Source organism: Eurosta solidaginis, chromosome 1 (genome assembly GCF_040869045.1).
Source record: "Eurosta solidaginis isolate ZX-2024a chromosome 1, ASM4086904v1, whole genome shotgun sequence".
Taxonomy (NCBI): Eukaryota; Metazoa; Arthropoda; class Insecta; order Diptera; family Tephritidae; genus Eurosta; species Eurosta solidaginis.
In genome coordinates, this window is record NC_090319.1 from 288,754,725 (window position 1) to 288,781,729 (window position 27,005).

Below are 27,005 nucleotides of genomic sequence, written 5' to 3' on the forward strand. Positions count from 1 at the left end.
CGCCTTCTCATATTAGCTCACGACTAAACGGATGTTTAGTGGCTACCCAGAGGATAATTGGCCGCAAACGACCGGAAGTAGTGAGCTGCTTGAACCGCATGACAATGAAAGATGACGCTCCGGCTAAAAAGTGTTTCTATCGGAACCCGCCTATGGAAGCAGAGGTAGAGGGCGGCTCCCACTCCGTTGGAAGGACCAGGTGGGAAACGATTTAATCTCCCTTGGTGTGACTAATTGGCGGCTGTTGGCAGAGAGAGGGAGCGACTGGCGCGCCTTGTTGGACGGCCATAACCGTTTAAACGGTTAAGCGCCAATTGAGTAAGTAAGATCAATGCCCTAGATTGATGAGGAGTGTGATGACTAGTACCTAGGACCTACCTAATTATTTTCTAGCTTTTAGTATTATTATTACTTAATGTAAATATTGTTTTCAATAAAACCGTTTAACTCATGTCTAGATTGTAAAATATTCGAAATTTGTGCACACATGATACCATGCAAAATACTTTTACGAGGCGCTGTATGTGGCAAGACACGTAATCACATTCCATATAATTTTAGGCGGTTATTTATTACTGTTTTTGTTGCAGTGATGCTTGTGGCGGTAGCGCCTATTAAAATTGGCAGAAAAGTTTTTATATAGCTTTTTAGTTGCAAACATGTGGGATTTATAACTTATTTGCTGCATGTGCAACACAGCAGATTTACTGTTAAATAAACATCATATGCACATCATAAAGTTACGACGTTATAAAGTACATATTTTTCTGTGCTTAAGTGCAGGCATATGGTGGTTGCATATAAAAGTTTGGTCTCGATTGAATGACTAAGTAAGCTATTTCGGTACAACAATACGTCATTACTCATCTATCCGCTTTAGCGCGGAGGTTTGCTTAATTGTGTTAATTCCTTAATTTGTAGAAATGTTTTACTGTTATATGACTTCACGAAATTGGCAAACTGTACTTGTTTATACAGCTTATGCTATAATATTAACTTTTCTGTTCTAGATAAAAATTGCAATATTTTAGAGCTATATTTCACATACAAAGACATCACTTACGAGGCTACGTTTTTATTTATTTGTTTATTTATTTATTAGTCTACAAATTTAACAATTAATCAGACTAAATGTAGTACGGATTACAGATAAATTACAGAAGCATATAAATTGAAAAAAATTATATTATAAAACATGTATATACACTATTAAATCAGTTTTCGGGATGGACTATGATGCCGAGCAACGGGAATTGATTTTTAGTGCTGTCGGAATGGACGTGATTTCGAGCAGCTGATGTATATTTGACCCATAACAAGTAGCGCTGATGTGTGGGAAGTTGGGAAGGACGTGATTCCAAGCCACCCACCCAAATCATTGCGTATTTAAGGTAGTCAGCAGATATTTTTTTATTACGTAGAGTGAGTCACACGTATCAATGTTTTTGCAGTGCTTATTGAAGTCAGTACACAGACAACGAAGAGGTTCGTGCATTTCAAAATTCGATCTAACAACGGTAAGTCACAATTCACACACGCAACACTGTCTCCAGTAGAGTTCCAAACCAATCAAATTCCTACTGGGCCAAAGTGTGTTGTATATACGAGCCGGACCCGTGCGCATCTTGCGCAACCAATATAAAAGTATCTTATCAAATATCAACAGAAATCCGCTGTTCTATCAATCAATTAAAATGTACAGCTTTCGATGCCATCTGGCATATGATAGCAACTGCCGGTAATCTAGTGCAAATATTCACAATAGGGCCATAGTACAAATATATTTCTTTGTGTGCTCACAATCGTTTATTTTTAACAAATTAAGTTTTAACAAAAGCACTTCGGCCAAAATTACCCAAAGCTCGCTAATAGCCCGAATTTCCATCTTTACAACCAACACTTTATTTATAGATTTGGATTCCAAATAAAAGCGAAAAAGGGACCCGTACATAAAAACAGCAATTAGAAATAATATATATGATACTTGCTTAAATATGCGTATACATTAGGGTGGAGTGAATTTTTTTTTTCGAAATCGCGTTTGGCTGACCTTCAGAAAGTTACCTTTCTAAACCAGAAATAAGGTTGACATTTTTATTTCACTCGTATGTTTAGAGGTGCCACAACGCAACTAAACTTAAAAAAAAAAACGATAGGTACAATTTTTTGTTTTTTTGTTTTTTGTTATTGGCTTACTTTCGCTTGTTGTTATTGTGCTCATTGATTTCTAAGCCTACTAATTTTCATGGCTGTAAAACTCTTACATTTACCCTTGATTAGAAACATATTATTATCAACAAAAAACTGTAAAACACCATTTAAAATGTGTGGTTTTTAGTTATAATATGTAATTTTACTAAAGTCAGGTATATTAAAAAAGAAATAAAATAAATATGTAAATAATGAGCTTTTAAAATCGCGATTATTTTGCTCAACTTCTTGGGGCCTGAGGCACCTCAAAACGCCATCCTACGAAAATAATATTTGGTGGCTTTGGTTAACTCTTATAAAGACCACTTTTCATTGCTAGGCCATTACAAAAAAAAAAAAAAAAAAAAAAAAAAAAAAACAAAAAAAAAAATCCATAGGGTATCACTCCACCCTAATAGACATATGTATATATATATACGAAAGACGAAAGTTAACCGATATCGCGACATCGATTTTTTGATAGGATTTGGGCTCAGGAAAAGAAGTTCCACTACGCATACCCAAAAAAATAATTTTCCAGCCTGCGAAAAAAAATGGCGAAAGAGTAAATTTTTCGACCAAAACACTCCCCAAAACGCAAAAAATTTTTTCTCAAAAAGCTGTTGTAAAAACGTGGGCGATACAGTTTTTTGAAAAAAAAAAATATTTTTTGGGTTTTTCCTGATCCCAAATCCTATCGAAAAATCGTTGGCCCGATATCGGTTAATAAATCGACCCAGTCTAATATATATATATATACAGGTGTGTCTGTGTAGTTCATTGAGGCTTGAAATCGTCGCATGCCTTGTGGTACAAGTTCAGGGTTCTGTTCACAATAAACGGCCCTCAAATTTTAGAATTTTAAGCTTGTATGATCTAGTGTGACGCTAGAAGTTTGTGATAGTGATAATTATTATTAGCGTATTTATGAAAAGGCATTAGCCTATAATTATATACAAACAAATTTTCAACATCTGTGTATTCATAAGTATTTTTAAATAATAAATAAACGAATAAATCCATATCGTGCTAAATGAAAACTGTCATTAGATGATACAACACTTTTTGTTGCTTTCTAACAATATGTAGCTGGGTATGCAATCGAATGTACATAGTTCAGTTCAGTTTTCGACCCAGTCAAAATCGTATATAAAAATCGTAAATTTTTCAGGTTTCGTTATTTGATGAATTGGTACAAGTCTTTCTACGCGCGATTTTAAAGAAAACGCATAAAAATATAAACATATAAAAAATAAATTAACAAAAACTAAAAGGTTACACAAAATGTTATTCACGCTCATCTCGGCGTTAGTTCTGTTCAACTTAAGTAGCAACACCAAAGTCAATGGTTATCCTAATGTTCCAAGTGGCATAGATATCAGTGACATTTTAAAGCCGGAAGCGCGCAGTTTAACAGTGCAAAGTGTTGATGATTTAGGAGGCTCAGCAGCTCCAGTAGCCGAAGCGCATGCAGATCGACAAAAGCGTCAAATATATTATCCATATCATATATATAGTTATCCTTACGCGGATCTTTACGCGTACTCATATTCTTACTACAGACCATATTACTATAACTCAAGGCCCACATACAGCTACGGATTACCTTACTTTTTCTATGGTTGAAAAATTTAGTAAGAATAGAATTAAAATAATAGATAACAACTTTCGACACAATACAAATTATTTTATATGATTATATTCTTATTTGCTCTGGTGGTGTGTTTTAAAACATTTTAAATTTTAATTAAAAAAAAAAAGATTATGTGAAAAATTATATATTTATTTGATTAAAGAATATAAATATTTTTAAATAAAGCTATTTTTGCATTAATCTGTTTCTACAAGTTTAGCTCTTTAATCGCAATAAATTTAATAAATAACTTACGTACTTCCTTCATTGGCACTTCAACGGCCAAGAAGTCGCGCCAGTTTCTTCTTCGTTGGGTTAACTGCGCCATTTAGTAACACCAAGGCAATATAAGTCGTATTCCACCCGATCCTTCGAGTGAAGTGGGGGGCCACCCTATTCTACTGCTTCCGTAAGCGGGTTCCGATAAAAGGACTTTCTTAACCGGCGCATCATCTTTCATTCGCATAAGATGGCCTATGCAGCGCAGATGCTGCGTTTTAATTCGCTGGATTATCTTGACGTCTGTGTAAAGCTCGTACAGTTCTTCATTAAATCTACCTCGCTACTCGGCGCGACCAACGCGAGAAGTTCTTTCGAAGAACTTTTCTCTCGAACACTCCCAAAGGCTCCTCGTCAGATCTAGTCTTGTGGAGCATGATTTTCGTTAGCCAAGAAAATCTAGTGGCATTTATTGGCAAGAATGATTTCTCGCTGGATTCCAAAGCTGACTATGTTGTTTGTTTTAATGCTAGTTCCCAAAATAAACGAAGACTTTTACTATTTCAAAATTATGGCTGTCAACAGTGGCGTGGTTGCCAAACAGCAAATGCGCCGAGTCTTTGCTTAATAACAACAGGTATTTCGTTTTGTCCTCATTCACCACCAACCCACCTTTTCCACTTTTGATTTTGCAGTTAGCAGAGCGATGATGTCAATGTCGTCAGCGTACGCCATTACACGCTTTATAGGATGTTTTTCCGGAGCCGTTAAGCTCTGCAGGTAGTATTAGGTAAAGAAATCGCAAGAAAGGGTCACCCTGTCTAAAACATATTTTAATTTCGAACAGCTCTGAGAAATCTGACTGAGCTGATGGTGTCATACAGGTGTTTCAGGGAAAACAAACTCGGAATAGCGGCATATAGGCCATTTCTGTTCGCGCTAGCGAAAGCGGCTTTAAAATCTACGAAAAGTTGATGTGTGTAAATATTTTTAACGGTTTTTTCCAAGATTTGGCGTACAGTGAAAATCTAGTTGATAGTAGGTTTACGGTGCGCTTCAAACTTTCTCACAATACGCTTGGCAGAACCTTATATGCGATACTAATAAGGCTGATTCCGCGATAATTGGTGTAGTTTGGAGAACCTCCCTCTTCTTGTGGACCAATCGTAGGACATTCATTCGTCTGACAATATTTATACCCAGCTGTGCTTGTCCACATGGTATTATAACTTTGATTGGATAACGGTTGGTTGTACAGGTATAAAGGAATCGAAATAGATATAGACTTCCATATATTAAAATCATGAGTATCGAAAAAAAATTTGATTGAGCTATGTTCGTCCGTCCGTCCGTCTGTACGTCTGTCCGTTAACACCATAACTTGAGTAAATATTGAGATATCTACACCAAATATGGTGCACGAGCTTATATGGACCCAGAATATATTGGTGTTGCGCGAAATCAGATGATAACCACGCCCACTTTTTATATATATACTATTTTGAAAAACACAAGAAACCTGATAATTTAGTAAATAATACACCTAGAATGTTAAAATTTCACGTGTGGACTGATATTGATACTCTTGACAAAAATTTGAAATTTTTTTAAATGGGCGTGGCACCGCCGACTTGTGATAAAATCAATTTTACAAATATTATTAATCATAAATCAAAAATCGTTAAACCTATCGTAACAAAATTCCGCAGAGCGATTGCCCTTACTATAGGAATGCTTTGAAGAAAAATTAACGAAATCAGTTAAGGAACACGCCCACTTACATATAAAATATTTTTAAAAGGGTTGTGGACGAATAAAATAACTATATCTTTGCAAAATAGAGCTTTATATAAATGGTATTTGATTTGCTAATTGTATTTTTAACAATAATTAGGAAAAATTTCAAATTTAAAAAATGGGCTTTGATCCGCCCCTTTTATAACTAATAAACTTTCTATGTTTCGGGAGCCATAACTCGAAGAAAAATTAACGGATCATAATAAAATTGGGTATACATATTTTCCTTGTAGCAGGAAATATTTTTAGTAAAAATGGATAAGATTGGTTAAGGACCACGCCCACTTTTATATAAATGACTCCAAAAAGGCTCGTAGGTAAAAATAATAAGGTAAATTTTAGCGAAAAATAGTTTTGTACCAATCGTGTTTTTATTGTTCTGTTATATCTTTATTTTAAAATAAACAGTAGGGAAATCCCCATATCTGAAGAAAAACTGCATTATTACCCGCTCAAGGTCATTAGTGTTAGCCTCTGTATCCTTTTTGCTTGTTTTAAACGAAAATTAGTTCAGAATAGAACCATATGTATATATATTTTCGTGCAGCCTTGTAACACTACTAAGCACAAAAAAACAAGCAACAATATCATTTCAAGTATACAGCTGGGTATGTAATGTTCGGTTTCACCCGACCTTATACTTCCTTACTTGTTTTTATATAAGTTGGAGCAGGCGCCTTACCAACTCTTCACCGCCGTATACGAACAGCTCCGCAAGCAATCCATCAGCGCTTACGGAATTTCTATTTGTTTGTTGGACTTCGTGGTAGTCGAGGGAGGGGGTCAGGAAGAAACATTACTTCGATCTTCATCGATTGTGGGCTCGAGTTCATCTTCGCTTTGGATGCTTTATCACTCTCTACATTTGGGAGCACTGCAGATTGGTTACCAGGTCGCTCTTTTCGTTTTTACCCGAGTTTGTTGCGGGCTTGAAACCTGTTGGCAGTAGCTGTGGTTAATAGCTCAACAGCGAGAGTCCTCTGCCCGATTTTCGAAAAAATTTAAACTTAGTAATCTGAGTCTTATTTGTTGTCTAGTCATTGGTGGAATCGATTTCTTTCCGGATCTCCAGCCATCATAATCAATTAAACAGCATACTCTTTTCTCGAATAATATATCCCTCGATTTACCTCAGGAGACAACTAAGTGAATGTTGTACGAAGACAACCACCTCATTTTATGACTTCTGGGTAATTTTTTTAGCGAATTCATTCTTTTCAATGTTGCATTTACCTGAACATTGAGCTGCAATTTGCATGTCAGCGAGGCTCGATAAATCGATTTTTTACACATGGGATTCTAATGCCTTAACAGCAGCCTGCCTGCCAACGAAGATCGGTACATTGGTTTCAAAACGTGTACTGACCTGGATAATCATAGCTGCTTTTTTATGGCATAGACTTCTGCCTTGAAGACACTGCAATCGTCGGGAAGTCGGTGAGACTGTCTGTCCTACAGATACAGTCTGTGCCAGTGTCTTTATCTCTTTTTGAGCTGCCTGTGTACATTGTAAGGTCCGTACCATTGCCAAGGCCCTACTTCCATTCTTTTCTCAAAAACACCCTTTGTACTATACCTGGAGGTCCAAAGTTGCCGCAATAAAGTCCCTGCCAGACTAAAAGTTAATTATCGGTCACCGTTTGATCGTCCTCCTGCCATACCCTCTGGTATGGTAGCGTCCCCGTGGTCCGCTGTTAGATTCTCTGAGATTTTCCATTGTGGTCGAACCTTGCACGAAAAACATGCAGAGGAACCAAGTGAAGGATGACACTCAAGCCTTCCTACGGCGTATTGCTCACTGTGCCTGACATTCCAGGCATGCTAGCCGTTGCACCTTTCCAACAAATTGTTGTCGGTCGAAAGCCTCTATTGCACAAGATATGGATGGTGTACATTGACAGTCCCAACCTCTTCCGCAGATCTTTTAATACGTATAATATGATGTGAAAGCTTCCTTTGGTCTCTTTTTAACATAACATTTAAGCTTTATTCAATTAATTAACACCCAATTTGTATGTATAATGGGAGAACATATTGTATGTGGGCACAAAAGGTGGAGGATAGCCTGACATTGTATTGGTATTTCAAATTGGAGTCAATCATCCGTAAGAAAGTACTACTGGCATCCATTTGGACGAAAGGTCAAATCAGGTGGGCAGTTAAACAGAAGCAGAACTTGGATATTGCTACTAATGCACTTTCTTCGATTTAATGAAACTAGAGATGAATTATATATGTATGCATACTTCACTAATGTAACTAACGGAACCGTTTTAAATTAATTTATTACAAAAGCTCATTTTCAGTATTATGCGCTCACTGACTATGTGATTGTGGCACTAGTATTATTAGCGTAAGGGCGTCTAAATTAAGGAAATGCATATATATATTTGTTGTTGTGGTGCAACTCTCCATTTATCCTTACACGCTTTTAATAACATATGCAAGTTTGGTAAGCTATTCATTTTAGTAGCGCTTGTTATGCGTACATTCAAGCTTGTTACTCAGCTTACAAATTACGTCAAGAGCGTGTCGTTTCAAGTGGGGTCTTGTGTGTTAAATCTACGTACATATAAAACATTCCCTGCTTGTAAGATTACCAGTTTGTTGAAGGTGTCACTAGTCCATGGAACTAGAAACTATCAGCAATCTCGATGTGCCATATACAATATTTTGTCTAATGACAATAATTTTCGCATAAGGTTTGCTCTTGTTGTTGTTGTTGTTGCGATAAAGACACTCAACGAAGGTTTTCGGAACGTTACGGTAACAAGCACCAATAAGGTACAATCTCAAGTATCGCGGGAACATTGATTCTTCTAGCCCATCCCGCCCGGACCCCTAATTCCATGAGGAACTTGCGTTTGCCAGAGCTTCGGCTGCTATAGAAATAGAATTGGCCACGGGTAGGTGAGCTTGACAATTGGATTGGAGAAGCTATAAATTCTGCTGGCAACCACGTGAATCATTTGGAAATTTTGTTGCCTAAGCCCTAGATTATTTTCAAACTAAGCTAGAGAGCAAAGCGATGTCCGCTTCAAGAAATACTTATAAAAACAAGTTTGCAAACTTAAAGTCGGACAAAGCTCAACATTTTTATACCCCGCTGTGTGTTCTTGCCTATTATTAAGGATATATTTTAAGAGAAATGTTACATAAAATAAAATAATATATTATTAATATAAAAGAGTTTTTTTCGAAATTTCCAGTATAGATAACTGGGGGTGTGGTCATTTTCGATTTTTGGCCATTTCCAACGCGAAAATATTAGTAAACTAGCAGACCCGGCAGACCTTGTTCTGCCCTAAATTTGGCCTATCTGCATATATTTTAATAAACCTTTTCCGTCTAACTCTGCCCTACCCCTCTACACTTTTTCCTAATCTTTTTATTCACTCCTCCCTCCTTCTTTTTCGCTTCATCTTTATCTTCGTCTCATTATCTTTCTCAGTTTCCTTCTCTCTTTTCTCTTCTCTCAAGTTTGTCTCCTTCTTCTTCATCTCTTATTGCCAGTCCCGGGGGGTGGTATGTATTTTGTTTCAGTCCCACAGCGAGTCTCCGTCCCAGTCCTGGTCCTACTCCCAGTCCCAGTCCGTCTCTGGTATACTTCCCGCAAAAAAGCATCGTAAATACTAATATAGGCAAATTTATATACGAAATTTCAGGCAAATCGAATAGGACATATGTAAATAGGTATGTGGGTATTATTAATTCTTGTCTTTATTTCGGCTTCGCATGCATATTTATCAGTTTTGCCAGGTTGATGCGACTAAATCGAATATCACAATGAACTTTAGAGCTCTCAGCAACAGCTTTCATTTGATATCCATAATCCACACACATTCTAGGGGTATCCGGGTCCATGTCTCGGGACCCTAGTCACTCAGCGGTGTAAAACTTACTCTGTATTATAGCACACATCAGCAGCTTCAATTTGATACCCATAATATAAAAACACATTCTAGGTGTATCCGAGTCCATGTTTTGGCCTATATCTCGATACCATAGTCACCCAGCGGTGTAAAACTTACCCTGTACTAAAGCATACATCACCAGCTTAAATTTGATACCCATAATGTAAAACACATTCTAGGTGTATCCGGGTCCACGTTTTGGGCTACATCTCGAGACCCTAGCCTCCCAGTTGTATGGAAATTATCCTGTACTATAGCACTCATCAACAGCTTTCATTTGATATCCATATTGTATAAACACATTCTAGGGGTACCCGGGTCCACGTTTTGGGCTATATCTCGAGACCCTAGCCTTCCAGTTGTATGAAAATTATCTTGTACTATAGCACTCATCACCAGATTAAATTTGATACCCATAATGTAAAACACATTCTAGGGGTACCCGGGTCGACGTTTTGGGATATATCTCGAGACCCTAGCCTCCCAGTTGTATGAAAATTATCCTGTACTATAGCGCTCATCAACAGTTTTCATTTGATATCCATATTGTATAAACACATTCTAGGGGTACCCGGGTCCACGTTTTGGGATATATCTCGAGACCCTAGCCTCCCAGTTGTATGCAAATTATCCTGTACTATAGCACTCATCAACAGTTTTCATTTGATATCCATATTGTAAAAACACATTCTAGGGGTACACGGGTCCACGTTTTGGGCTATATCCCGAAACCCTAGCCTCCCACTTGTATGAAAATTATCCTGTACTATAGCACTCATCAACAGCTTTAATTTGATATCCGTATTGTATAAAAACATTCTAGGGGTACCCGGGTCCACGTTTTGATCTCAAGACCCTAGGCACGTAGCGAAAAAAAGGTAGACGTTGGCCGATTCTCAGACCTACCCAATATGTTCACAAAATTTCATGAGAATCGGTTCAGCCGTTTCGGAGGAGTTCAGCCTCTAAAACCGTGACAGGAGAATTTTATATATTAGATATATCTCAGTTTTACTAAAGTTGTCAGTTGTAGAGCAGTTGGAAGGTTAAGTGGATGAATGAGTATAAAATATATGTGAATATCTTTTTTAATGTGAGCATGGTCGTCAAACCGATTTTGTAAGTTTTAATCTCATGTATATATATATATATAATTAGAGTAACAAAGAAAATGCCGCTGCCAAATTTCATGGTGAAATCGGAATCGTTTCTTCAGCTTTTCCTTGAATACCACCTCTTGCCTCGCTAGTGCGAAGGTATGGCTATACGGCTAGATTGTAAGACCAAGAATTGCCAACTTTCCTGTTCCAAAGTTCATAGGATGATTTACATTCTGGGATAAATTTGATTTTGTTTCCTGATTCCGGTGTGCTTTGGTCAGTAACCATGATTACCCTATGGCTGAAGGGGCTTTCTCCCCATGCTCATTATTAGACCGCAGAAAGTCAGAGGGCACCGAGAGAGAACGGCAGATCAGTCCAAACAGCGAAGAAGAGTGCATAAAGCTACAGTCTAGAGGAAATTAAAAAGTCCTATCATCAGGAAAGAAATGAATTGGCCAGATGTAGAGGAACCTTCCCTACTGCAAAGGGAATAATGACGAATAGGCGGAATGTAGACCCCAAATCGGTTGAATACTATAAGCATTCTCTTGAGAAAAAGAAAGAAACGATCGAGATGCATTGACAAGATAATTAATTAGGTATAAAATGTGATTAAGTAACTACTTAAAAATTTGGAAGTCATACACGGGGGTGAAGTAGTGGCGATTTGCTAACAACAGATAAGAGTGGGCGATAAGCATAAGAAAAGTAACACTTAACCTCCGGCAACAGCTGCCTGAAACACGCAGGCCCGAACGTTGGAGGGGTGAAATAAAAATCGTAGGCAAGTTTGTCGAGAAAATTCCAGAACGTGAAAGTACCAGAGCGTATTAGATTCAGTCAAGAAAATAACTGCTCATATTCGTGTCGGTTCTCAAGCCCTCCGGAAGTTTTTTCAAATTCTTTGGGATAATGATATCTGAACAAAGGTAGATTTGAAGACTAATGATCACGATGTTGCGAACGGCAAACAGAAGTGCCTTATTGATGCTATTCTTACTTACTTACTTAATTGACGCTTAACCGTCTAAACGGTTATGGCCGTCCAACAACGCCCAGTCGCTCCTTCGCTCCGCCAACCGGCGCCAATTGGTCACACCAAGGGAGTTTAAATCGTTTTCCAACTGGTCCTTCCAACGGAGTGGGGGCCGCCCTCTACCTCTGCTTCCATAGGCGGGTTCCGATAGAAACACTTTCTTGGCCGGAGCATCATCTTTCATTCGCATAACATGGCCTAGCCAGCGCAGCCGCTGCGTTTTAATTCGCTGGACTATGTTGATGTCTGCGTATAGCTCGTACAGCTCATCATTAAATCTTCTTCGGTACTCGCCATCGCCAACACGTAGAGGTCCATAAATCTTTCGAAGAACTTTTCTCTCGATAAATGATAATGATAAATGTCGCAAGATAATAGGGTGGAATGGTATAGCGAGCGAACTTGAGAGAGTTAGAAAGAGCGATGCCAAACTTCTAAATGAAAAGCAGAAGCGTACGGTTTAAGGTAGTGGATGGGTTATATATTTCATGTGCGGTAAAGTCGGTGCATAAGCTGCTATTTCGGCAAAAGCGAAAGGATACTTCACATATCTTAGTCTAGGAATAACAGTCAGCATGATATCCTCTCAAAAACATATAAGGGAAAGATATATTGTTCATTAACTAGCATCGGTTAACCAGAAAATGTAAAACCAGCCTTACATTTTAAGATTCTGTTGCATTGTTTTAGCGATAAAGACACTTCGCGTAGGTGCCTAGCATTCTAAATATGTGTATAAGACACTCATATTTGTAACAGGATCCAGGTAGGTTTTGGATGACAGATGAGCTGCGAAAGCTGCAGATAAATCCATTTCGAAGATTGATAGGCCTTCATGCCTGAATCGTACTGATGATGAAGGCTTAGCAACCTTCGAAATGGATGCGCAGCTATAACAGATGTCTGAAAAATGTTTATCCTATATTTTAAACTAAAAAATAATATTTTTCATAAAAATTTTGATTATAGGCCTTGAGTTGGTATTTAAAACTGCAGTCCAAAATAATTTTCTCATGTAACTTGCTTACTATAGATTAGATTCTCGAAATTGGTATATCTTAACTTTTTTCTCAAGAAGCTCTTCATTTCCATCTGAAATCCTTTTGAGCTCTGAAGTTACATACATATATTCATAAGGTTCTGCCTGCCCCTTCCTTTTAGATATAAACACCGCCGTCGTTTTTCGCAAGCCGCCGCCGAGTGTCAAAAATATCGTCACCTGGTTTGACATTTCTTGACGTAACTAGTTCCTTTAGTTGAATCACATCATAATAGACTATAAACCAAGTCGGGAAACTGAAGATACGCGTTCATCTATAATGAACTGTTATGTCATAAAGCCGGAAAACAACAGTTTGGACTGAGCATATAACCTTAACATCTTTCAAATTTCATTCTAAAATATCGCTTTGATTTAACGAAGACTATGGAAATTTTGGCCCACATTTAAAAAAATTTATCCAGGGTCCTTGTAAAATTGGAGTTACGTATGTAGATGCGCCATTGATTAAACGATTTTCACCCGTGAGTTAAGCAATGATATATGTCTAGACAGCTTATGATTTCCAGGGCGAAAAAACTTGAGGCGCCTTCGTAGCGATCAACTATAGTTAAAATGTGCCACGAGAATCATGACTTTTGATAGACCATTAACAGCGGCCGTAAGTCACCTAGGTGCGCTAACAGCAAGGAGCCACAAATGGTTTAAAGAAATCGTGTCGACGACGAGTATTAAGAGTTAGCCCGGAATATCTCCTTCGGTGAAACAATACTTTGAACGAGACATACAGGCAAAAGTTTGACCATTTTAAGTATTTTTATTTTTTTTGTCAGACGCTGCAGTACCAGTTCTAAGCCTCGATGCCTTTCTGGAGTATGTGCATGAAGGAAAGTCACTCCGCAAGCAGCTACTCTTGAAATTTTTTCGACGACCCGCGAGAGTTTGAGGCGAAAGCTCCGGATTATCCCGAAGTGACCACAACATCGATTACCTTAAACGAAAATGTATGCCTCATATATGAGCATGGTGTGAAGTTTCAAGCTGTTAAAATGAGGAAAAATTAGCGAAAAATCTCTTATCTGAAAAATTGTTTGTATGCGATAATTATACATAAATATACAATCGATCTTGAAAATTTTTTCTTTATAAAACCGAACGTGCTTTATGATGGCTACATACCATCCTGTGAAATTTCAAGCTTCTAGCTCATAAAATGGGTCTTTTTCTTCTATTTTAAGGACTTACAATTTTGAGATTCGTGCCAAACGTAAGATAACATTTCATTTTCAAGAAAGGTATAAAAAGGAGCCAATATAATAGCTGACTTTTTGTAGTCAACTCAAAGTTAGTTATTTTCCGAAATCCCGAAAGCTATTCCAAATATTATTTTTTTAAATGGAAAAATCAAATTTTTATACTCAGTTGAGCAGAGCTCACAGAGTATATTAAGTTTGATTGGATAACGGTTGGTTGTACATATATAAAGGAATCGAGATAGATATAGACTTCCATATATCAAAATAATCAGGATCGAAAAAAAATTTGATTGAGCCATGTCCGTCCGTCCGTCCGTCTGTCCGTCCGTCCGTTAACACGATAACTTGAGTAAATTTTGAGGTATCTTGATGAAATTTCGTATGTAGGTTCCTGAGCACTCATCTCAGATCGCTATTTAAAATGAACGATATCGGACTATAACCACGCCCACTTTTTCGATATTGAAAATTTCGAAAAACCGAAAAAGTGCGATAATTCATTACAAAAGACAGATAAAGCGACGAAACTTGGTAGATGAGTTGAACTTATGACGCAAAATAGAAAATTAGTAAAATTTTGGACAATGGGCGTGGCACCGCCCACTTTTAAAAGAAGGTAATTTAAAACTTTTGCAAGCTGTAATTTGGTAGTCGTTGAAGATATCATGATGAAATTTGGCAAGAACGTTACTCTTATTACTATATGTACGCTTAATAAAAATTAGCAAAATCGGAGAAGGACCACGCCCACTTTTAAAAAAAAATTTTTTTTAAAGTAAAATTTTAACAAAAAATTTAATATCTTTACAGTATATAAGTAAATTATGTCAAGATTCAACTCCAGTAATGATATGGTGCAACAAAATACAAAAATAAAAGAAAATTTAAAAATGGGCGTGGCTCCGCCCTTTTTCATTTAATTTGTCTAGGATACTTTTATCGCCATATGTCGAACAAAAATTAACCAATCCTTTTGAAATTTGGTAGGGGCATAGATTTTATGGCGTTAACTGTTTTCTGTGAAAATGGGCGAAATCGGTTGATGTCACGCCCAGTTTTTATACACAGTCTTCCGTCTGTCCTTCCGCATGGCCGTTAACACGATAACTTGAGCAAAAATCGATATATCTTTACTAAACTCAGTTCACGTACTTATCTGAACTAACTTTATCTTGGTATGAAAAATGAACGAAATCCGACTATGACCACGCCCACTTTTTCGATATCGAAAATTACGAAAAATTAAAAAAAGCCATAATTCTATACCAAATACGAAAAAAGGGATGAGATATGGTAAGGTAATTGGATTGTTTTATTGACGCGAAATATAACTTTAGAAAAAACTTTATAAAATGGTTGTGACACCTACCATATTAAGTAGAAGAAAATGAAAAAGTTCTGCAGGGCGAAATAAAAAACCCTTAAAATCTTGGCAGGTATTACATATATAAATAAATTAGCGGTATCCAACAGATGATGTTCTGGGTCACCCTGGTCCACATTTTGGTCGATATCTGGAAAACGCCTTCACATATACAACTACCACCACTCCCTTTTAAAACTCTCATTAATACCTTTAATTTGATACCCATATCGTACAAACTCATTCTAGGGTCACCCCTGGTCCACCTTTATGGCGATATCTCGAAAAGGCGAACACCTATAAAACGAAGGCCCACTCCCTTTTAAAAATACTCATTAACACCTTTCATTTGATACCCATATCGTACAAACAAATTCTAGGGTCACCCCTGGTCCACCTTTATTGCGATACCTCGAAAATGCGTCCACCTATAGAACTAAGGCCCACTCCCTCTTAAAATACTCATTAACTCCTTTCGTTTGATACCCATATTGCACAAACGAATTCTAGAGTCACCCCTGGCCCACCTTTATGGCGATATCTCGAAACGGCGTCCACCTATAGAACTAAGGCCCACTCCCTTTTAAAATACTCATTAACACCTTTCGTTTGATGCCCATATTGTGCCAACAAATTCTAGGGTCACCACTGGTCTACCTTTATGGCGATATCTCGAAACGGCGTCCACCTATGGAACTAAGGATTACTTCCTTTTAAAATGCTCATTAACACCTTTCATTTGATACCCATATCGTACAAACGCATTCTAGGGTCACCCCTGGTCCATCTTTACGGCGATATCTCGAAAAGGCGTCCATCTATAGAACTTAGGTCCACGCCCTTTTAAAATACTCATTAATACCTTTCATTTGATACCCATATCGTACAAACGCATTCTAGAGTCAACCCTGATCCACCTTTATGGCTATATCCCTAAATGGCGTCCACCTATAGAACTATGGCCCACTCCCTCATAAAATACTCTTTAATGCCTTTCATTTGATACACATGTCATACAAACACATTCCAGGGTTTCCCTCGATTCATTTTCCTTCATGGTTATTTTCCCTTATGTTGTCACCATAGCTCTCAACTGAGTATGTAATGTTCGGTTACACCCGAACTTAACCTTCCTTACTTGTTTAAGGTAACACCGGCTACTGTGCGCCGCCACGTCTACTTGTTTTATTGCCAGCTCGGAAGGTCATAAAAAGGAAAAGTATAGCTTCTCTATATCAAAACTGCGACGTAGTCAGCTATAAATTGCATGACAAACAACCAAGTTACAATAAAAAAAAAAATTTGGTTGTATTGGCAAGCATAAAAAAATGTCGATACCCCTTCTTCACACCGATTTCAGTAAAGCATTTGACAAAGTATCGCATTCCTTACTTATCTACAAGCTTAATCGGCTTGGTTTCCATCCTGGCCTCACACAGTGGATCTCGTCGTATCTCTGCGGTCGAACGCAAAAAGTTATTTTTAAAAATACTCTTTCTAATGTCATTGATATTCCCTCTGGCGTCCCACAGGGCAGTCACCTAGGTCCAATTCTGTTCTTGCTATTTATTAATGATATTTGTACCACAATAAAATATTCCAAAATCTTAATATATGCCGATGACATACAACTTTTTAGGACTTATGCGTCTATCGAAGAACGCCCCTGGTTTCAAGCAGATTTTAACTGCCTAGTTACCTGGTGCAACGTGAATTCAATGCCGCTTAACCTCAATAAATGTAAATTCATGTCCCTCTCTCGAAGATCTTTGCCAGCAGCCTCTTACGTAATTAATAATTTTTGTCTGCTATCAGTGAACTATTTTGTGGACTTGGGAGTCACGATAGATGCTAAACTTTGTTTCAACCTTCATATTAATGCTAATATCAATAAGGCTAGAGATGTTCTTTCATTCGTGAAACGGTGGTCCAAAGAATTTAGTGACCCTTATGTAACTAAAGCACTTTTCACCACTTTAGTTAGACCGATACTAGAATACGGATCAATAGTCTGGAATCCTAAATATCGAGTTCATGTAGATAGAATTGAATCAGTACAGAAGCAATTTCTACTTTTCTCTTTAAGAAATTTTTAGTGGGACTCTGCGTATAATCCTCCCTCTTATACTTGTCGGTTGAAGCTTATCAATCTTCGAACTCTTGCAAGTCGTAGAGAAATGCTAGGCGTAATATTTATGGCTAAACTACTGAATAGATTGATTTCTAGCCCAATTCTCTTAAAGAAAGTAAACTTTAACGTCCCATCAGGGGTGTCAAGACATTACAAACCTTTTCTTTTGAGGCAGTGTAGAACTAATTTCGAATTAAATGAACCTTTTCGGTGTTTGTGTCATGATTTCAACACTCATTCTAGTTCATTTGATATAACGGATTCACTTTTACCATAAAGAAAGCTGTCCTATCCTATCTTAACTCGTAACAAAAATAAATATAAGAAATAATAATTTTACGTACTAAAAAGTTCACTTACTTAACAATGTAGTATATGCATAATTCCTAACTGTTATTTATAATACTCAGCTGATGATTTTTATTCTGTAGCTGAGCAGTTTTAGATCTCAACGCTTAACAAACCTCCGCCTTTCAACAACTCGGCAAAAACAAATCCGCGCGTCACACGTATGCGGCCCTCACGTCGGTTGGGCGGACTTTCGAGGGTATTAATCCGTTGGGTGTTATTATTATTATTATTATTATAACCTTAAAACTTAGGGGCGTTTTTTTCATGAGACCACTTACAAAACTAGTATAAAAGTAAATCGAGTCTCAACTTCCAACTGTGTCATACAAAATTGTCTATATATTTGTATTTCTTGTAAATGAGCACATAAATAAGCTGCTTTGCAATGCAAATAAACAGAAATCAACAATCTCAAATGTTGAATGCAATAAATCTTGCCACAAAAAGCAACATGATGTATGCAAAATGGTCATGTAACCAACATAAGTAGCCCTTTCTCAAACGGGAGTGGGCGTGGCTGTGCGCGCTTAATTTATATCAGAAGTTGCCAGAGCATTTCATCACGTCTATTTGCTCATTTATTTAAGAAAAGTTGAAAATTATAAATCTTGCATTCATTAAAGGTGGTGCATGCGAAGGGATGAGAATAAAGAGAGTATTAAGTAGAGTGTAATAATATATTATTTTGTTCTATTATATGCATGCGCATATGTTGACGATCAGATAAAAAATATATATGCAAAAAAGTGATGATAATCCAAAACTTACTGCAGAATAACAACTAAGTTAATTTCTTAACAAAATAAAGCATTGAATGCATAATAAAACAAATGTATACAAGGATTTCTGTATGTGTGTGTGGGTGTATGGTTTAAAATACACTTTACAATTTCTATGTCAAAATTTAAACTCAAAGACAAGAATATGTCTTTATATAAGGATACATATTTCTCTGATTTGTCCATTTATATAAAGGAAATGCGTAAATTTTTTTTATCTTATTATCTTTAATGATAATTATTGGTTTTTTTAATTTTTATATAAATTAAAACATTATTTTTTAATTAAGCGGATAAATCCATTTCAGGATGCTTCATCATCAGTAAGCTTTTGATACACTGTTTGTTTAACTGATAAATCCCTACTTCCATACCTCTTTTTATACTCAGCTGAACAGAGCTTACAGAGTATATTAATTTTGTTCGCATAACGGTAATCCGTAACGGCATAAACTAATCGAGATAGATATAGACTTTTATATATCAAAATGATCTGGGCGAAAAATGAAATTCATTTAGTCATGTCCGTCCGTCCGTCCGTAATTTGGTATTCGTTGAAGATATCATAATGAAGTTTGGCAGGAAAGTTACTTCTATTACTGCGTGTGTGCCAAATAAAAACAAGTAAGGACGGACTGTCTTCGGCTGTGCCGAAGACTTCATACCTTTCATGAATGGAGCTGAACCATAACCTTATCGCGTTCGTAATCTCCAAATAATATATATATATAATATAATATATATATATATATATATATATATATATATATATATATATAATATAATATATTATAATATATATCACCAAGTTTCACGTTTTTATATTGGAAACCAAGGGAGAAATTGCCAAAAATCTTTCTATCTGAACGATCGGTTGTATGGGATATATACTATATATAGCTCCCATCAAAGTGATTTTTTCAGGATATCTTCTATGATATATTAGAATATATATCACCAAGTTTCACGTTTATACTTTCTAAATTGCGGCAGGAATGACCAAAATCGTCTTATCTGAACGATAGGTTGTATGGGAGATATATGTTATAGTGGTCCGATTCTACCGGATCCGACAAATGTCTTATATAGTATAAAAAATACATCCTTGTGCCACATTTCATTGAGATATCTCAAAATTCGAGGGACATGGCTCTATCAACTCAGTTCGTCGCCCTGATCCATTCGCTATACTTAATGGTGAGTCTATCTTCTATATTTTTCAACGTTACCATTTCATGTTCATGAAAGGTATAATTAATAACATCGGATGACGAACACGCCCACTTAAAAAAAATTTTTTTTAAGTCAAATTTTAACAAAAAATTGAATATCTTTACAGTATATAAGTAAATTATGTCAACATTCACTTCCTGTAATGATATGGTACAACAAAATACAAAAACAAAAGAAAATTTCAAAATGGGCGTGGCTCCCCCTTTTTTCATTTAATTTGTCTAGTATATATTTAATGCCATAAGTCGAACAAAAATTTACCAATCCTTGTGAAATTTGGTAAGTCCATAGCTTCTATGCCGGTAGCTATTTTCTGTGAAAAATCGGGTGAAGCCGCGCCCAGTTTTTATACACCGTCGACCGTCTGTCCTTCTTCGTGGTCGTTAACACGATAAATTGAGCAAAAATCGATATATCTTTACTAAACTTAGTTCACGTACTGGTCTGAACTCACTTTATCTTGGTATTAAAATGGCCGAAATCCGACTATGACCACGCCCACTTTTTCGATATCGAAAGTTACGAAAAATGAGAAAAATGCCATAATTCTATACCAAATACGAAAAAAGTTCCATCATGGTGACTGGATTGGTTTTTTGACGAAAAATATAACTTTGGAAAAAGCTTGGTAAAGTGGATGTGGCACCTACCAGATTAAGAAGAAAATGGAAAAGTTCTGCAGGGTGAAATCAAAAGCCCTTGGAATCATATAAATAAATTAGCGGTACCCGACAAATGATGTTCTGGGTCACAATAGTCCACATTTTGGTCGATATCTCGAAAATGCATTAACATATACAACTAAGGGCCACTCCCTTTCATTGATAACTTTAATTTGATACCCATATCGTACAAACAAATTCTAGAGTCAACCCTGGTTCACCTTTATGGCGATATCTCGAAAAAGCGTCCAGGACCAGGGATGACGTCTATTCCCCTACCAAATTTCACAGGGAATGGTTAATTTTTGTTCGACTTATGGCATTAAAAATATTCTAGACGAATTAAATTAAAAAGGGCGGAGCCACGCCCATTTTGAAATTTTCATTTATTTTTGTGTTTTGTTGCACCATATCATTACTGGAGTTAACTCTTGACATAATTTACTTATATACTGTAAAGATATTCAATTTTTTGTTATAATTTGACTTAAAATTTTTTTTTTTTTTTTAAAGTGGGCGTGTTCGTCATCCGAGTTTGTTAATTTTTATTTAGCACATATATAGGAATAGGAATAACGCTCTTGCCACATTTCATCATGATATCTTCAACGACTGCCAAATTATGGCTTGCAAAACTTTCAAATTACCTTCTTTCAAAAGTGGGCGGTGCCGCGCCCTTTGTCCAAAGTTTTACTAATTTTCTTTTCTACGTCATAAGGTCAACCTACCTACCAAGTTTCATCGCTTTACCCATCTGTGGTAATGAATTATCGCACTTTTTGTGTTTTTCGAAATTTTTGATATCGAAAAAGTGGACGCGGTTATAGTCCGATTTCGTTCATTTTAAATAGCGATCTGAGATGAGCGTCTAGGAATGTACGTACCAAATTTCATCAAGATACCTCAAAATTTACTCAAGTTATCGTGTTTACGGACGGACGGGCGGACATGGCTAAATAAATTTCTTTTTTCGCCCAGATCATTTTGATATATAGAAGTATATATCTATCTCGATTAGTTTATGCCGTTACGGTTTACCGTTATGCGAACAAAGTTAATATACTCTGTGGGCTTTGCTCAGCTGAGTATAAAAAGTGGGCATGGTTATCGTCTGATTTCGCTCATTTTCAATACCAATATATTCTGGATCCAGGTAAGCCCGTATAAAGAATATGGTGAAGATAACTCAGTATTTGCTCAAGTTATCAAATATTTTTTCGATACTGATGATTTTGATATATGGAAGTCTATATTTATCACGATTCCTTTATACCTGTTCAACCAAACGTTATCCAATGAAAGTTGTAATACCCTGTATACAAGTACAGCTGTGTATAAAAAAACAGGTGAAATTTACTATAGAAAAGTATAAGTATAACACTAGGAAAGTTGGTTTTAGTGTTTCTATTACAGATATCTGTTATTAGTTACATAAACTTGCAATTATATGGGTTTCAAATCTAGATATTTAGAATAATCTACTTGTAAAAAGTTCATTTCATTTGGATTAGCAGCGCTTCCATAGTTGTATTGCCAAAATTATATTAAAAAAGTAAAAGTCCCGATTCTAATTTTATGTGTGGATTTTTTATTGAAAATTCCGCAAAATAAAAAGAATGCATGTTTGGTCATGAAATTGCTGTGGGTATTCCTGAAATAACATAAAATTTCATATAGGATTGTTTTTTTTCCTGGACTTCTTCGACTCATAAAAAAAAAACTATTAAAATGGGTCCCTGATTTTATCTTAAATCTGCATTTACGAAAAACAACGTCTATCATTTGTATATAAGCCATACATTGTTGTCAAAAAAATCCTTAAGATCGGTAGTATATATAATATATATCACATACAACCGATTGTTGTGATAATATGTTTAACGTAATTTTTCCCCCTTTTTAACTGCTAGAAGCTTCAAAGTATTCCAGATGATTATAAATATGGCATATATTATATGAAAAAACACTAAGTCGCGGTGCAAAAAACATGTATTGTCAAATTTTCACAATATATGTACATATGTATGCATATAGGTAGCGTATTTAATGTTTAAAATCATTTTTAATTTAAATATTTGCATATATGTATGTGCCATACAAATACAGAATTACCAAACATTTGTACCTACATATGAGAAGAATATTTTTAACTAAACGCATATATAATTTATTCAATTGTTGTTTCGTTTGCTGTTATTGCTATTTTATTGTATAGTTAATTATACTTTCCACTTGACTAACTGCGTGCCTAATAGAAAAAACGATGGGTGAATACACCAACTCAATTTATTTATTCCATATCGGTGTCAAATTTACCAAATATTTTCTGATTGTGAATGCAATGAATATTAATTTACTTTTGACATTTTTCGTTTTATAACACTTAGTAGATATTTGAAAATAATATGATATTCGTATGTTAGTTATTAGTTTGATTTTACTATGAAGTAAGCTTTTTTCATGTAGTAAGCATCAGAAGCATAGTTCGGCATAGTGCACTAAATTTTTATTTTCACTGCCACCAAAAATTTACGGCTAGTAGAAAATATTTTTCAAAATCACTGAAGTTCTTATTTGAAGTTTAAAGTTGTTTCAAAATAAAATGAAGTAACGACTATAACATTTTTTTTTGGAAATAATTTAATGAAAATACAAACTTAAACTATTTGGTGCCAATAAAATGCTTACTGCACTGAGTATTTAGTGCACTGTGCCCTGATCAGAAGCTACTGTACATGATCAGAAGCTATAAGCGGATTTATTACTGGAAACCACTTGAGTTTATTAGTTTATTATTTTAAAATAAGAAATAGACACGATCAACTGATGATCTCATCCTAATCTCCTTCTATCAGAAGCTGTATGGGCTGCCATATCGAACATCCTGTCAAAATGCTGCCAAAACGCTAAAAACTAGCAAACTTGAACATCATGTTGACAGACAAGATTCCGAATATGTTTTGTACACAATGTTAACGAGCTCAGTAGTTTTATTAATCAATCAGCGCCTACGAAGTTGGATGCAAAGCTTGAAAATAAACAGAGGAAAATCCATACAACAGGGTCTAGTATAGAACAATGTTTGCTTGTTTACAATAAATGTCTCATTTATAGTACAAAGCCAGGTTCCCCGAATAAAGAACTCTGTTTAGGGTCACCATATGGCCTGTCTAGGTTTGTTAGTTACTAATTAAATATAGCTCCCGCTGCCTACAAGTAATTATTATTTTACTAGTCATTATCGGTAGCGTATACTATCGTCGAGTTATCGATTTGTTATCGTCGAGTCGTTTGCTTCTTATTAGTTTCTCAGCCGATAAGTCGGATGTTTCATCGAATTTATATTGATGTTTTATCGTTATCTGTTTCATAAGAGACAAATATGTCGTCATCAACATATCATTACAAAATTGGTAATACTTAGATCAGAAATCGATAACTTTTCGATAGCAAATCGGTACATTTTTGATACCAAATCGACAATTATGATAACCAATAAATATATAATTGATAACTTTCCTGTAATAAATCGAATATTTTCGATAACAAATCAGTTGTTTTTAATAAGATATCGATAAATTTTCGAATAAAATCGATCATATTTTGATAATAAACCGACATTTTTTCGACTAAATATCAAAGGTTTTCTATAACAAATCGATAACTTTTTGATAGGAAATCGATAATTTTCGAATAGAAAATTGATAAATTTTTGATAGGAAATCGATAAATGATCGAAAAAATGGAAAACTTGGGTGTTACCATTTGTTATCAGCTTTTTTGTCTATACAAATGGATGAAAAATATCGGGGTCATACCAATTTGTTCTCAGCTTTTCTGTCGATAAAAAATCGATCACATTTTGATAATCAATCGATAATTTTTCGCTTAAATAACAAAAGTTCTTCTATAACAAATCGATAACTTTTTGGAAGGAAATCGATACTTTTCGAATTGCAAATTGAGCATATTTTGATAGGAAATCGATAAATAATCGAAAAAATGGTGTTAAAATTTGTTATCAGCCTTTTTCTCGATTTTTTTTATTTATTTTTTATAGAAGACCTTATGATATTTAATCGAAAAATTAACGGTTTGTTATCAAAATGTAATCGATGATTTATCAAGAGAAAAGCTGATAACAAATTGGTATCACTTCAATAAAAAATCGAAAGAATACCGATAGCAAGTCGATAACTTTTTGATAGTATATGTATCTATAGATTTTCGATAAATATTGGTTAGCAGTTCGATAATTAATCAATAGCTCATTCATTGCGATGTCTGCTTTCACGTAATAAAATCAAATCTGTGCGTGGTTTCTTTATTACTGGAATGACCTGCATATGTATGTACATATGTAGCATTATCTTCTGTTCATTAAAAAAAAAAATTGTTTTTAGCAAAATATGCATAATAGCATTTTAATTTCTTCAAACACCAAATAAACTTAAGTTTCGTTTAAAATCATAGTAAACGGTAATCTAAATACGTTTACTTTTATATGCAAATATGTACAGACACTTCTTCGCTGGCCTAGTAATCTTTTTTCCATTATAGCTCAAAGATTTTAAAGACATAAGCAGTCATTTCGCTATTACTTCATAAACCACCAACTACGGTCTAAATAAAGTCATACAATAACAATGTTCTTTAGTCATTAATATTTAGCATTTGGCTGCGCGACAGTTTTTTGGCCAAGCAACTACTTAAGATGATTAAAGAAATTAAAAATATTGCATTCGTTAAATTTCAGTAGTACGAGGAATGTAGATTATATTCTTATACCCACCGAAATGAACAATAGACATGTATGTGTGTATGTATGTATGTATATGTGTAGTTAGTTTTACCAGTGACTGAACAAAAAGCATTGAATTAAAAATAGCTCTTACCAGAAACGCAATGTCTTCCAAGCCATTTTGCAGGCGCCAGGACGTTGTCGCATAGCGTTGTTGCTTGTTGTGTTTACTTTTGCTATTGTTTTATTCTCTTTTCATTATTATTTAGGAATCTTTCATTAGTGTGAGAACATAGCTGATGTCACGCTAGTGTAACCCCAAACGCAGTGGCAGGTGAAATGGGCGGAATTACGGAAAAACGCGTAAGTTAATGCAAAACCAAACATTTTGCTGCGCTTAATGATGCACGAAAATAATGAATATCCTGGAAGCCAGACCCTGCTTGTTGTCGTGTTTCTTCTTTAAACTTTTTTTGCAACTTCTCAAATGCGTTTGCCACAGAGCGATAGTGTGGACAGGGAACGAAAGTAATTGTTTTATTTTGCAACAACTTGAATAGAAAGATTAATGTGACCCTTGCGTTATACATCTTCCATTAAAAATACGAACGTTGATGGGAATCACGTCCATTTTTTTAATATGAAGACTAGATAAATATAGGAAAAAAAATTATGATGTACATTGGTATTGTTAACCTATCAAACCATAAGTGACATTTTAGAAAATTTATTATTGAGTCGTGGTTTTGAATCGCAGTACAGTAAAGTCTGTCTTCATGTTTAGAAGTAATTTCAGTTTAAATCTACTACTTCAAAATACATAAAAATGAACGGAAGCATGTGATGCCAGCGCTGACAAAATGAGGTTGTTAAGGACCCTGTAAATGCTGTATCGCGAAGTAAACAACGATAAGTTTAAAGGCAACAGAACAGATCGGGGGCAAGACGTCTACAACTGTCCAAATAACTGCCGTAAGTAACTGCATGAGCGCTGAATGTCGATAAGGCTTAATGCAGCACCAGCGCCTGATGGTGTATCCCCAGAAGCAATAAATTTGGTCGCATATAACAGCCCCGAGATGGTGCTGCACGACTAAAACAAAAGCCTAGCATATAATAGCAGTTTTAGGAGGGGACTGCCTCATCAGGACCATGGCTTTCGCAAAGGCCTTTTTACAAAAGACACCTCGTCATCGAGGTTACGATTGCTGTAACAAAAGCCGAAAGAGCGTGCATTTAGCAAGGGCAATAGACTTATCGGTCACAAAGCCATGTACAAGAAAGATGCCTACTTCCGCTTCTGATTCTATACTTTTTTACGGTGCAAATTTGGCACATGAGTGAAATTCTGGAAGAACCGAGCAGCTTTACTACGGTCGTCCACAGGAGGCACTTTAAATCGCCGCAGCCTAACGCACGGTATCCGTGGACGTCGTCCTTGACGTTGCGAGAGCCATACCGATACACCTTATCGCTGAGTAAAAGACAGTTTACCAACTTTGCGCAGAAGTGGGCCAAGACGTTGTTGCCATGCAGGCGAGAAAAGTAACTAGCCGATACACATAGGTAGATTTTAGACATTTAGGCGGCCATAATA